A 15,177-nucleotide genomic window follows, 5' to 3' on the forward strand; every position below is an offset into this window, starting at 1 on the left:
TCAGTTTTATACAAAAATAAAAATTAATTTAGAAATTTATTGTCAGTTTTTTACAAAAATTAAATTAAAAATAATTTAAAAAAATTAAAATCACTTGCTTTTAGTAACCATCACATGTTTTAGTAATATTCAATAAAAATAGGTTCTTTTATCCGTATAATAAATTAAATTAAAAAAAATTAAAATCACTTGCTTTTAGTAACCATCACATGTTTTAGTAATATTCAATAAAAATAGGTTCTTTGATCCGTATAATAGACAGAAAATTTTATCATCTTTGGCCTCAATCGCCTTTATTACCAAAAATTTTTTTTTATATTTTTTAAATTTATTTTTTAAATTTTCTCTTATTTGTAGTATTACTTCTTAGCTGTCTCTCTTGTGACTGTACTCTACAGCTGGTAGATTGACCACCAGCTGTAGTTTTTCTTTTTTCCCTACTTGTCCTTTTCTCAGTTGCTTCTGTTGGATTGGGTACTACCACTGTACCTCTTTTCTTGTACCAATCTATTAGGCGTTCAACATGCTTCTGAATACACCACCTAAAAAAAAAACAATAATAGAGTTTTCAAAAATAATGTAACACATAATACTAAGTTTAGAATGTTAAAATTATGGATAACGTTTGCTTACATGTTCATTTTATGATAAATGTTCACATTAACTGTGACACATTAAAATGTTTTAATGTTTTATTCAGTTTAATTCACATTAAAATGACATTAACAAAAAATCAATCTTTGTCCATCTTCAACCAAAATGACACACACACTTTCTTCAGTCAATTAACTTAAGTCTTGTGCATAATTAGGCCTAAGGAAATAAACACATTTGTTTTTGTTATACACCAATTGTTTTATTTACCAGTTTAGTTGCAGAGTTAAAAACTCTTGGTTTTTAAAATTTGTAAATTAAAAAAACAGTTTATAATAAAAAAAAGGATTAATAATGAATGAGATAAATAAGATGAGATTTGAAATGATGAATTTTTATTAATGTAGTAAAATTACAGAAATACAGATTACAAGTAAATTAGAATTTTGATATTTTTGGAGTAAGAAATCAAGTTTTACCTGACAGCTCATTAAGTTAGTTTACATGCAACTTCCCCTGGGAAAGGAAAGAATTACTAGCAAGTCCCACACATAAAATTAGCACCTCAAACAACCTAAATAAAGTGGCTACTCTGAACACATCCTATAACACATCTATAACATCCTTCATGGTATTATAGATAATACAAGTGGATTAGATGACAAATTCCCATATTACTATGCATTATCTAGTATCATATTTAAATAAAAATATTTAAAAAATATACATTTATGAATAGTTAAATGCCTTATGAGAAGTAAACAGGAAAGCTTAGAAAGGAGGTCTTCTCTGGCTTATGAAGCATTTGAAATATGTGTTAATAGAAATATGAAGTGATCTTAAACTTGGGAGTCCTCTGTCACTTAATTATTCCAACGTGAACATGGTTTAATGATTTCATAGAAAAATATATTACACATAATGTCTCAGAGAGTCATTTTGATAGTATAAAAATTCTACCTTATGTGTTGCATATTGTACAAAATGGCCTTCTGCATGTTAAAGAAAAACAGAAGATAGAAACAGATGAACTACCTCACGAGAAAGTGGAAAATTAGCACAGTACAGAAAGGAATTGAAAAATACATCAAACCGGTCAAATGTCTTTAAAAAAATTGTTTAGAAATTAAAAAAAAGGATATCATTTAAAAATCTAATTTGAAGCATTATGATGAAAAATAGAATTTATAATCGGCAGGAAAGCAGAGTGTTGTCAAATCAGTTAGAAAGGTAAATATACTGTAATAAAAGAAATTTAATTCTATCTTAATATTAACATTTTTTAAGATGGTATTTTATTAACTATATTAAATAAAGAATTATACTCATTCAATAAGTCTAACCATATCAGCGACAATACTAAGCAAATCAATATGATTTCTGTTATGTATTCAAGATGGTTTGATTTAGGTGGTTTCCAAAATATTCGTGAATAGATATAGTCTTTTAATTTAAAAATCCAGTGTTTGAATTGGTCCATCTGAAAAAAGATAAGATAATTTTAATAAATACGACTAGTAATAATTTTATCTGATAAATTATCTGATTTCACAATGCTGCAAAATTTATCTGAATGTTATTCATCAACCTCTGGAACAGAAAGGTGTAATGTTTCTGCATTTTACACATTTAACAAAAGTTTAGTTTTTCATAAATTATAATAATTAAAAAGAAAATAGCCTGTAGTTGCCAAAGTCAATAAATAACTGAACAGTTGTGGAGGGCTGGCCAAGAAGACACAAATTTTTTTCATAAAAATGGCAAAGTTATTCTTAAAAATAATGAACATTTCATGCTCGGCTTACTGACCATTGAGCCCAATGTATTATTCATACTAGTTAAAAAATATCTAGTTGTACAAAACTTGTACTGTGTAAAATATTATTCAGCTTTACTGGCAAGCCAAAGTTTTCAATTAGTCATACCAGTGCAAAGTTAATCTAACACTAATATAATTATTTATTTCTAAAATCATGAGCATTTTAATAGCAATCTCAAGTATTCGCCAGTTTTTTAATATGCAGATCACATAAATTTATGCTGTTAGTTTTCATTTTTTTTCAATATGAATTCATTTGTTTAATAAGCTATATTAAGAGAAATGTCCAAGACAATTACCTGCTATATAGCAGCCTACAATAAAATATATTACTATTCCCAGAGATCTGCAACCTCCTCTGACTTTCATGCAGAAAGTTATGGGAAGAATCCTCATCGAGTTTCATATTTGTCACAAGTTACAAAATTCATCATAAAAAACATATTTGCATATAAATTAACTGTAATTGGGCATGAAGCCCGTAATTATTACAACAATAAATAAACAATTCATGCCAAAAAAAAAAATCATTTGAACAATATAAATTGGTGCAAATTATGCTATTGACAAGTGTTTATTTCATAACAAAGTACAATTAAGGCAGTTAATAAACAGAAAATTATATAAACCAGTATCTCTCGTTACCATATTTCTACTTAAATGTTATTCATTTTGAACCAACTTTTGCCATATGTTATTACAAAAATTGAATAAATAGGATGAATATAAATTGTAATTCAAAACATAATTAATCTGGGTGGCAGATGAGAGTGAAACATGGTGAGGGGGGTTATTTCGTCACTACTCATCAATTAAACAAGCCTATCATAACACATGGATCATTATAATAAAAACAGTTTAGAATTTTTTTAGTAACTAATAACTATAATAAATCCAGCCTTCTTTCAAAAAACACAGTTCATTACAAAAATTTAAGACTCCCAAATGTATTAGAATCAATAACAATTAATCTCTAAAGTCAGTAAATTCAGATATCTTGGGAAACAATCATACCCAAAATCTCTGAATAAAAATCAATAAACAAACACACAAACTAGAACTCACCTGAAAAATCTACAATAAAAAATCCATCTCCTTCAACACAAACATCCACCAATACAAGACCATTCATATTATGGGACATAATCCATGCTGTGCATCAGATTTTCAAAAAAAATAAAAATAAGAACATTAGACAGAAAACTAAACAATATAGCAATGAATTTACTCAAGTTTGCTCTAAACTTGAAATCTTCAACCGCTTTGGCAACTCAATGATAATGTGAAAACTAGATAATTTCTCCAATAGTAACAATTTGTGATAAGACTCAATATGGTTGAGGAAAGAATTGATATCCTAGAAAAAGGCCTTGAATTTTATTGTGAAGATTTGTATTCTGAAGTCAAGGATAGTTAAAAAAAATATTATTAGAAATTTTGATTACTGGCAATTTAGTTTTTGGCATGATCTGTAGGTTTCAGTTCTTGAACGCACGTTACTTTGTAGGAGAAAAGTTTCAGTCAACGAGAAAAATGGGTTCCTGTACTGAAAGAATCATTATGTTTCTTGCAATTGATTCCAATAATCAAAGCATGTTCAATCACAACTCAACAACCGACATCTTGGTTTATTACTGAGCCATGTCCAACAAACCCACAGAGCAACCAACCTAATACCGAAAGAACAGAATGCTAAAGCATACTGTACAGCAATTTGCCGAACGCACTGTGTTAACAGATTTGATAGTCCATATTTACATGTAACAAGCTGAAGGATGGTGGTGTTCCGGTTGCAATAAATAATTTAAAATTTGTTAAATCATAAGTTACTATTCTGATTTACTAGTTGCATTGGTATTGATGGTCTTTGTAAACTATTACTTGATAACTTCAACATAACTGGTAACAAGTGGGTTAATCTTAACTTTTTTACAACTCAAGGCCATCATAATAATGTTGAAATATGTTCATATTTCATCTGATTTTTGAATTATAATCTTAAGCAACTTAATAATGTAATAAATTCTGAAGAAAACATTCTTAATTTTTAATAATCTCTGTAATATTGAAACTCAAGGTAGTATTTTTGATTGTGATGATTATCATTCACCAAATGAAAGTATTATCTGAAATACATTATCCCAAATTCAAACATAATGTTTATATCTCTGACTTTAAGCATTCAAATTATGGGTCTATTGTTAATGAACTTAATTTACTATTAGTTAAGTAATAATTGCAACTACTGATATTAATTTATTTGTTAATGAATTTAATTCATGTGTAAATAAAATAGTTAATTGTCATGTACCAAAGGTATCAAAAATATTAATTTTCCAAATTACTGAAAAATGCAATATTTAACAAAAAATATATTAAATAAAATATATAATACAAATTATTATAGATTATTTGGTAAAGAACAAACACTTTGTAGACAATTACCTATTCATGATGAAAAGGCTTATATCAATAATGTTGAAGATAAGATAATGTTGATGATCAAGTTAATTCAATTGATAGTAGCAGATCATTTCCAACAACCGTGCTTTATGACAGGGAAAGAGCAAATAAGCCTCAGGATATTGTTCACTAAAGGATTTGCTAGTGTTTATTCTATTAATGATCTTTTGTCTACTGAAGTAGAATATGATTTAATGATAGTTTTAGCAAAATATCTTTTAATGAGGGTGAAGATTTTGATTGCATAAAGGATCTTGATAAAAACACTAGTTTTTACTAATAACAAAATTAGAAGTAAAGTCAATTCTTTACTCCAATTTTGACAAAGTTATAAAACAAATCACTTGCTACTGATACATTTCTTGATAATTGTAAAGTAAATTACATTACATATATATATACACATTATTTATATATATATGGTGATTCATCTGATAATAACTATCATCCTGTAAACCAAGTTTATGTTTGAAAAATTAAGTGATCAACTTGTTTGTAATAAATTGGCTCCATATTTGAGAAAATTTATCACACAAAAACAGCAGAGTTTTTTATCTGGCACATCTGCACAAAGTAATTTATCTGTTTCTCTCTTTTTATCAGTATTCAACTATAATTGATTGTACATCTTTTGTTACCTAATTTTTATTTCAACATACTTAACTGAACACTTGACAATTATTTTTGTTTATCAAGAGATTGTAATATATGTATGTATACCTACTAACAGATTGGCTATTGTATGTAAGGAAAATAATTCAAGACTAGACATATTAGTCAAAAAGGAATTAAAAAGACAATTGATTTATGAATAATTTTTAAAAATTGTAACAAGAATACAATATGTATTTTGTTCCAGTCTTTTATGGATTTTCAGCAAGTAAAGGCATCATCCATTGATTATTTAATCATTTATTATTCCCATTAACCTAATTTATACATATAAGTGAATTAATTTAATTATACATTGAATTAATTTGTTACTTACCTGGAATTATATTTGTAAAATTCTACAATAGGAATTTCCTGTTATGTTGTTAAAAAGATACCAATAATATTGTAAAATTATAATAATTTTGGTAGAAATATGTTATAACAGAAAGCAGACAATTTTGAAATGACAAAAAAAAAAGTTGTAACTCTGTGAAATGAAATAAAGAATTTGTGTCTGTGGAAATGAAAGTAAATTTTATAAGGTTTATTTACAACAATAGTTTTATTATTATTATTATTCATTTAATGTTAACAATGAAGAAATGTTATATTACTGATTACTTCCAAGCCACTAAATTAGTTGTGAAACCTTTTTAATTTTTACAGCAATTTTTTTTAAAAAGCAACTTAATGGAAAATATTTATTTTTATATCACTTTAAATATTTTTCTCATATTTCTTGACAGTCCAGTTTTCCATAATTTTGTTGAGATTATATAAAATGTTTCTGTATATTTAGGAGTAGTTTTAATTGTTTCAAAATTTTTTTCAATTTTTTTAATGGTTAGCTCAATATTTTAACCAATTAAAAAAATAAAAAATTGCTATTTTGGTTCCAATAAAGTAGGAATTTTTTTCTAACTATTGTGTTATAATTACAGTATGTAGTATTCATTATTTCAATAACCATGTGATTGAAAATAAGGTTATGAAAGAAAGAATTACTATCAAGACTGGCTGTCAATTTGTTAGAAAAATATACAGTTGTTTCACAGCAAAACTGGTACACAGACAACCACTACTATACTGTTAGATATTTGGGTGAAGCTAATAAAGTATGCTATATTTTACTTGTGGACTGATAAAGTTAGTTGGAAATTACATTTTTTGAGCATACACAAATACCAGATTATTTCAAAGAACTCTGCCAACCAGGATGAGAAAAACCGGTGTAGTTTTACATGAGGAAACCCAGGCATCTATTTTTGGGATGTGATTCTTATGCACATTATTTTGTGAGGATCAACAAACACCATAACTAAAGGAACAGCTAAGAATTCTTGTATCTAATTCGGTTATTTTGACAGTAACAACTGATTTATTTTTTCAGGAACATTCCTGTAATTCTGACAACAGGATACAAAATCCTTGATAAAATTTAACTAACCTTAATAAATTTTATAATGAGCATTCCAATCCTTAACTAAAAACAAACCTCAAAATGTAGCAAGAATGGATAAAGCCATCCTGCAAGTACAAAGAATATTATGATATATGCAAGACTATAGGTCTATCATATGACAGAAAATTCTATCATGAGCACATGTGAAATCTGTTTCAATGCTGCTCAATATTGAAAAAAAAACCTCGATAAGCCTGCACAGGGTTCAAAGAACTTGTTTAAACTATTCAAACTTCATCTTTTAACATCAGTACTGATGATGAATCACAGGTTTATGACTGAAGTTCTGAGATAAAGCAATAGTTATTGTAGTCGGCATCGAACATCACTGTGGCCAAAGAAAGAAAGTTTTCATATATTTATCAATGTTGATTTCCTTCTGTGATGCTGTATCATTCAGTTTTTTCCACCAGATCAAACTGTGACTAGACAATTCTAAGATGTACTGAAGCTGCTCTGCAAGGACATCCAATGCAAATGACCTGAAAAAGTGGTAGAACAAACCTTGGTTCCTGCATTATAAAAATGTGCCTATCCATATATAAATTTTTGCCTCTACTACACAGTCATTGTAGACTCAACTTAGCAGACAACACCTCACAAAACTTCTTACCGCTTCCTAAGTTGAAACTGAAGCTTATCGGAAAATGTTTTGAGACCAATGAAGCGATTTAGACTTAATCACAGTATGTAATGAATACTCTGACTTTTGTATTTCCTACTGTAAAAAAAACAGTGGGATCACACTGTCCACACAGAAGCCAATAATTTTTAATTTTTTTTTTAACTTTTTAAAGGCTAATTCCAGAAACTTTTGGATAGTAACTTGCATATAAATTGTAAAGTGTATGAATATTTCATACATATTTTTTCAATGAATATTAGTTTCTAAAAAATTATTTCTGTCTGTGCAATTTTCTAGGAATTCAAAATTCTGACTTAAGGTTCAAATTGAACATCAAGATTAAAGGGTCTTATGCTTTTTGATCTCAACTGGAGTTTTTCCAAAATAGTGGTCAAAGTGTAAAAAGGGACCAGTTTTTTTGAGAATTTTAAAATTCTTACAAGATCAAAAAGTAAAATAGTAATATTTGAAGAACCAAACTTCTCTATATTTTCAGAAAGTAAGTCCAATTATAACACACATATATATATGTGTGTGTTCAGGAATTGATTCAGGACACCATTTTGTGATTTTCAACAAAAAAATTTCTCAGGAAAAGGTAAATCTACTTTAATTAAATTTAGCAAATCTAAAGACTAGCGCCTACATTCTAAAATATAAAAAATCTTAATTTTTTAATCTTCAATATCTTTGTAATTATTTGTTTGATCAAATTTTTACTTTTACAAAATTTATTAAAAATTTTATTTTGAACAAAATGACATACACGAATTGTAAAAATCTGTTGTTAAAGAATAAAGTTATTGCAATCAATTAACCAGACAGTGCACTTGCACACCATAATGCAAGTTTATAACATTTTGCCAGTTTTTATTTCCTCCACTAAATGTAGTAAAAAACAATACTAAATTAATACAAATTATAAGCTTGCATTATAGTGCACAAGCGTACTGCCGGGTTAATTGTCTGCAATAACTTGATTGTTTGTCAATGGATTTTTGCAAATGAGGTGTCATTTTGTTCTAAATAAAATGCTTAATAAATTTTATAATAAGTAAAAATTTATCAAACAAACAATTACAAATATTGAAGATTAAAAAAATTAAGGTGGCTGCCATTTTGATGGTAACATTTTTTATTTTGTAGAATAAGACAAGATTTGCCAAATTGAATTCAAGTAGGTTTACCCTTACTAAGCTTATAGTAGAGTTTGAGTTCATTTGTGCAATTTTCCTGTTAGTACAAGTAGACAGCTGTACTGCATAACCATTTTGAATCTGGTTTGTTATTGAAGTAATTCAATACTTATTTTTGAATGAAGAATATGTTGATATGGTGTGTATGTATGAGTGTGAAGGCAGTGCTACGGCCGCTGTTGAAGATTATCAACGTTTTCCTAATCACAGAATCCCAAATACAATAACTATTAATGTGGTATTTTGTATGTTACAGGAGATAGGATCTCTTCCTAGCAGTAATCATATCCCTTATGACCGTTCTCTCTACATGATGATAATGTCAATGAAAGCATTATTATTGCTGTTGTGCGTAGTCTTGGTGTCAGCCCAAGATGTCTTTCTAACCAGTTGAGTTTTACAAACTAAAGTATGGAGGACACTTAAGAATAAACCTTTATCCGTTATCATAAACAAAAAATACATCTACATGCAGGAGAGCCTGCCCTTCGTATGGTGTTTTGCAATTAGTTAAATGCTCGACAAATCTTCAAGTACATTTTATTTAAAGATGAGTCAGTTCTCTTGCGATGGCATAAACAATATGAGAAACCAACACTCACAGGTAGAAATGAACCCCATGCAATGGTGGAACGTTAACTTTCAACAGCAACTTGCCACTTGATTGGACAGTTTATTTTCCAAGGGCACTTAACAGGCAAGGGGGTACTTACAGTTTCTTCAAGAACAATTATAATCATTACTAGAAGATGTTCCTCTTGCAACACGACACCAGATGTACTTCCAGCATGATGGCATGTCCCCACATCTCTCTCCTATTGTTTCTGCCTACTTAAATCTGCAATTCCCAGATAAATGGATTGGTAGAGGCGGTTCACAATCCTGGCCACTCAGTTCACCCGATCTTACACAGATGGATTTTGTGTATGGGGTTGGATGAAGTGTTAATGTTTTTGTAAGTTGAAAGTAAATACCCAAGAGGAGTTACTTGCCCATATTATCGATGCTTTTGCGCTGTTGAACAGCTCCAATGAACTGAAAACAGCATCACAAGTAACCCACATATGCAGCAAATGCAATGAAGTAACTGGAGACATTTTTGACAATTCATTGTAAATTTTATTAATTTTTTACATTAAAAACAATTTTCCAGTTAAATTTAGCTTTGTATTTAATTACTAATCGCTTTCAGTTTATTTATACTATTCTGTTTAGAATTAAATTTTCAACAGGTTTTATTGAAGAGTTTTACTTGTTTATTTGCAACTGAATGAAGTTATTGCAAGTCAAACATAAAAAAGTGAATTTTTCACTGATTTTCTAAAAAAAACTACAGACATCACTTTCATACTCCATCAATTTGTAAGACTGAATTTCATATGAAACCATCAAATTAACTTATATTTTAGCATTCCAAGCATTTCTGTATAGCTTCATATGTGTGTGTGTGTGTGAAAATAAATCATTTTTTGATTAACAGTTTTAAATAACAGTACTATACAAAGTTAACTAAACTTCATTTCGGCCAAAAACGCTTACACATTAAATACACAGTATAAGTTTGTTACACGGTAAAACAATTAAATTTACACCCGAGATGAGAAATTGCAAAAGTTGTAAAACTTCCCTCAACAAAGAATATCTATCAAAACTAGTAGTAAATCAGGTGATAAAATCAATTCATTCTAAACCTATGATCGTATTATTTAACTTGAGTAACTTAATATTTTCTATTAGTTTATAAAAAAAATTAAATTAAGTGTACGTGTTTTTGTTTGTAAAGAATGACTGATATCATTAATAAAAAATAAATTTAATTGCTGCTATCTTTAAAAAAAACTGAAAGTGATTATCATTTTGCCGAATATTTATGGTTTCGCACTCATAGTAGAATTTTCAGAGAACGTAATCCCACAAATAATGAGCAATACTGTAAAAACACATTAAATTTCTAAGTTGGAGTTCATCTATATAAAAATTATTCATGTAAAATAAACAGCAATAAAACAATAAACTGATATAAAAAGATGAAAACAATAAACTGATAGGGTAAAAAAAAATATTTCAAATAACTGTTCATTCTTGTTTACAATGTACATCTATATAATAATAGTAATAATAACTAAACCTGGTACCTGGTCAATAAATGTGCTTGAATTTCATCTACTTGTACTGTTTAAAAATTAATATAAACATAATAAAATCTTCATCATAATAATTATTTCTGTTACAGTAGTTCTTTTTGTAAAACTTCATTTACATATTTATATATTTTCAGAATAGGCAATCAAAAATTTATAATAATATTAACATCTTTGCTGGTTTACAATATAAACTCTATGAATAATCATACGCCTAGGAACAAATTAAAAATGGAAAAAAATGGCAGAGTTTCACTTTATAAAAAAATTTTTTTTTTTTTTTAATATGGTACTATTATTACAATAATAAATTATTATTTATTGGTCAAACTAATGAAATCACACTCTCTCGCTCTCTTCCTATATATATATATATATATAATTTATTTATTATTTATATTCATATAAGTTCTTACTTTGAATATTATATAATATATAATAATAATGGTTTTTATATCCACATGTAATGCAGTTTTTTTTTCATTTTTATATATATAATATAGGTATTATTATTATATAATTATTTATGTAACAAATTATTTATATTATTACAACATTTATTTATACTAAATTAAAAATTACTTATTAACAATAAAAATAATAAAATATAATAATGAAAATGAAATTGCAGAAAGTAATATTAATTCATAATAATTTAAAAAAAAAAAATTGTATATTAAATAAAATAATCAATCATTATATTTTTATATTTTAAGTTTGTATCATACAGAAATAAAAATTATAATATTAAATGTCAAAAAAAACAAAAAAAACAGAAAAACAATTAACCGCCCTATTGTAGGCTACCCTGTTTTTATTGCTGAATAAGATATAGTATATAGTAATAAATACTACATTATGTATTTTTATTATTTTCTTAATACAAATTAAAATTTAATTACTGTATCTTACTTTGTATGTGATAATTATATTCAAAATTATTTATAATAATAATTAACTTGAAATTTCAATGCATATTCTTTAAAGAGAAAAAATATTTAAAATGTGTGTTCAAATAAAAACTCCATAATATAATACAAACACCATGTTTCAATATTTTCAAGTTTAATCGTAAATGGCACAACTTAGCATTTATATTTTTAGATATAATTTAAATTTGTATTTTATTTTGTGTTTAAATTACATATTTAATTATATTCCATCTAATACTTAAAACACTTGTAAATTTTAATAACACAGCATACAAATTATAAATCTTCATAAGCTTCTGAAAAATTTACATGTATACTTTATATTAATAGAATTAATGATGTTCAGAAATTAAGACTATAAAATACTAAAAAAGATTCAAAGGTTTCAGTGATAATTAATGGTAGACTCAAATGAGAAATATGAAAATCTTTGACAACTTACAGACATTTAATAAAAAAAAAAGCAGCCTTCAGAATACACGTTACAGCATAATTATACTGTTAGTTCATACCCCCTGTACATGAACTGCCAGTGTAGATATTGCTGTAATAGTTCACCCAGGCCATGATGTTAATCAGAACTAAACATAAACAGCAGCTGAAAAATGGGATCATAAATATTACACTGCTTTAACATCGATCAATTCTAAATATAAAATAAATGCAATGGGTTGTAGTTTAGTCTACTCCATCTTGATTAAAGATATTAAAAAAGCACTGAATTAACAGACAAATTCAGAAACTTTGTAGTTACACAAATGAAGATAATTTAATCTATAAATGACCATGGAACCCTTAAATACAATGGATTTTACTAAAACTAACCGTGAAAAAACATTTGTACAAATGAATGAGGACAAAATGCCTGAAATGCAGAGAGAAATGATTTATAGATCTTTCATCTTGACCAAACATAATGTAACAACCAACCAATAATTCTTATTTAGCCAATAAATTTAATTTTTAATAAAAATTTTATAGGATTAAATACTTAAAGGAACTACATGAAAGAATACCAATTTAAGTAAAACTTAACAATACTCAAGAGCTATATTATCAAGTAAGGTAATATTCAGACTATGGTGCGTAACTTGGATAAACTCAGAAATAATTTTTTTGACAAATTATCTAAACACACATTACAATTATTTAAACTGTCATAAAATTACAAGATATAACTACTACAAAAAATATATAATTAAAAAAAGAGAAAATAAAAACAAAACAAACAAAAAGCTATAATTAATATACAATTAATAAAAAATGTATCATAAATATATCATAATAATAGATTAACAACATGAAGGTAACAACAAAATGTTTTTAATCTAAAAAAAAAATATTTTGAGTTTGTACCTTAGAAGTTTTTTTTTATTATTTAAATAACACATTTCCAATTTATTCACAAAAAAAAGAAGAAAAATCTGTACATTTATCCCAAGTCTCCATATCCCCCCCAAAAAAATGTACAGCATAATTTAATTGTAACCTACACCTAAAAGAATCTATACAATAATCACAGTTCATAAGATTTTTTCTAAATCACATTTGAAATTCAACAATGTAACAAAAAAAAAAAAAAGAAAAAAGAAAAACAATACATTTATACATATAATGAAATCAAAATTATTATCTAATAATAATATATTACAATGTTATTGCTACATTCAATTTCAATAATAAATTGCATTTAAAAAATGAAAACAATTTTTTTTCTTATAAAAAAAACCTCATGAACTGTAACAAAATTAATTAATCAATAACAATTAATTAAATACTTGATATATATATATCATGTGTGTGTGTGTATTATATATATAAACTATTAATTACAAAATTTATTTTACATAAACAATTAAAAATAACTTAATAACATGAGCACGTAGTTACTAATTCTTCATCACGTTTTTAAAATATATTTATATAAACAATTTATTTTTCTCTTGTTTATACTTGCACTCACTCTCTGTATCATCACTTTCACACACTTTCAAATTCTTTTTAAGAAAATAACTAACAACTAATTCTAACTATGTTTTAATTAAATATAATGTAATAATAATCAATATGTCCATTTCAAAAAAGATTTAAACATGCAACAATGGGCGTTTTAATATACTGTACATAAATTATTTATTCACTTTTACATATATTATTAGCCCAATTACATAAAACTGGTTTATGTATAATAAAGAATAATAATAATAATCAGACCTTTCATCGTAATAAAAAAAAATTAATAATAATAAAAACACACAATGAATAGGTAAAAAATAATATAATTAAAAAAAACTAATAATAATCATAATAAAAGCAATAAAATTAAACATATATAATATTTATATACTTTTATTTATATTTATATGCGAGGGAAGGTCCGGAAATCACAAAAAGTGATTGATTGTACGATATTTACAAAAGGCCCGTGGGTCCAATAAATACAATATGATGTTGGCCATTTCTACTTCACAGTCGAAAAGCTCTGAGCTGCAGTTTGGTTTGATGCTACCCATGAGGTGAATACATCTCTGTAAAAAGGAATAAACATATAAGTAGCTCTGCTATAATAAAGAAAAATAGTAGAAAAAAAAATCAGTTTCACAAGAACTTATTATTCAAGCATTTAGTAATTTTTTTTCAGAACCATCCAGTCAAATTAAAAAGCTTTGTTCTTGAATTTCACATAAAATATTTGTCCGATAGGTACAATGATAGATTTTTTTTTTAAATGTATCAGATGAATACAAGATTTTTGCTTTAATTGAAGGCATCAACAATTAATTTCTACTAATTTATTGAGAGATAATAATTTCTTCACAATTCTAAGAACTACATCATTTTAAAATTATTCATATTATTTTAATACTTTAAAATAATGTACAGATTGTGATATTTATTCTTTTTTAAATATATATATGTTTTTTTAACAGTACCAAGAAATACAAAAAATTCCTTTCTTTAGATAAAAATGATTTACATTATTAAGTGCTATCTCAGAAATACTGATTGGAGGAAACTTTATACTTTATACCAGCCAGCCTGTCTAGCCAGAATCTGGACCCTCAGGGCCCAGGTGAACCCCGAAGCAAACAAAGGGGCTCCTTGGGGCCTACCCCAGGGCCACAGAGCTCGCCATTCCAGTGTTGCAGGATATGATGCCTTGGACACCTGCTGAGCTTGGATTCGGTCATCACTACTATCTACCCAGAGGGCTCTGCTCAGTGGGCTAGAATAATAGTAGCTATGGTAGAAGTACACACACCTTTGATGACAAAAAATTCACAACTTATT

The 15,177-nt window shown here is 26.8% G+C and overlaps 1 pseudogene; it reads right to left on the bottom strand.

Annotated features, from left to right (window-relative positions):
* The window catches only part of LOC142323938 (sphingomyelin phosphodiesterase 4-like), a 54,513-nt pseudogene continuing 39,336 nt past the window's right edge, over nucleotides 1-15,177 (bottom strand).

Source organism: Lycorma delicatula, chromosome 4 (assembly GCF_047948215.1).
Source record: "Lycorma delicatula isolate Av1 chromosome 4, ASM4794821v1, whole genome shotgun sequence".
Taxonomy (NCBI): Eukaryota; Metazoa; Arthropoda; class Insecta; order Hemiptera; family Fulgoridae; genus Lycorma; species Lycorma delicatula.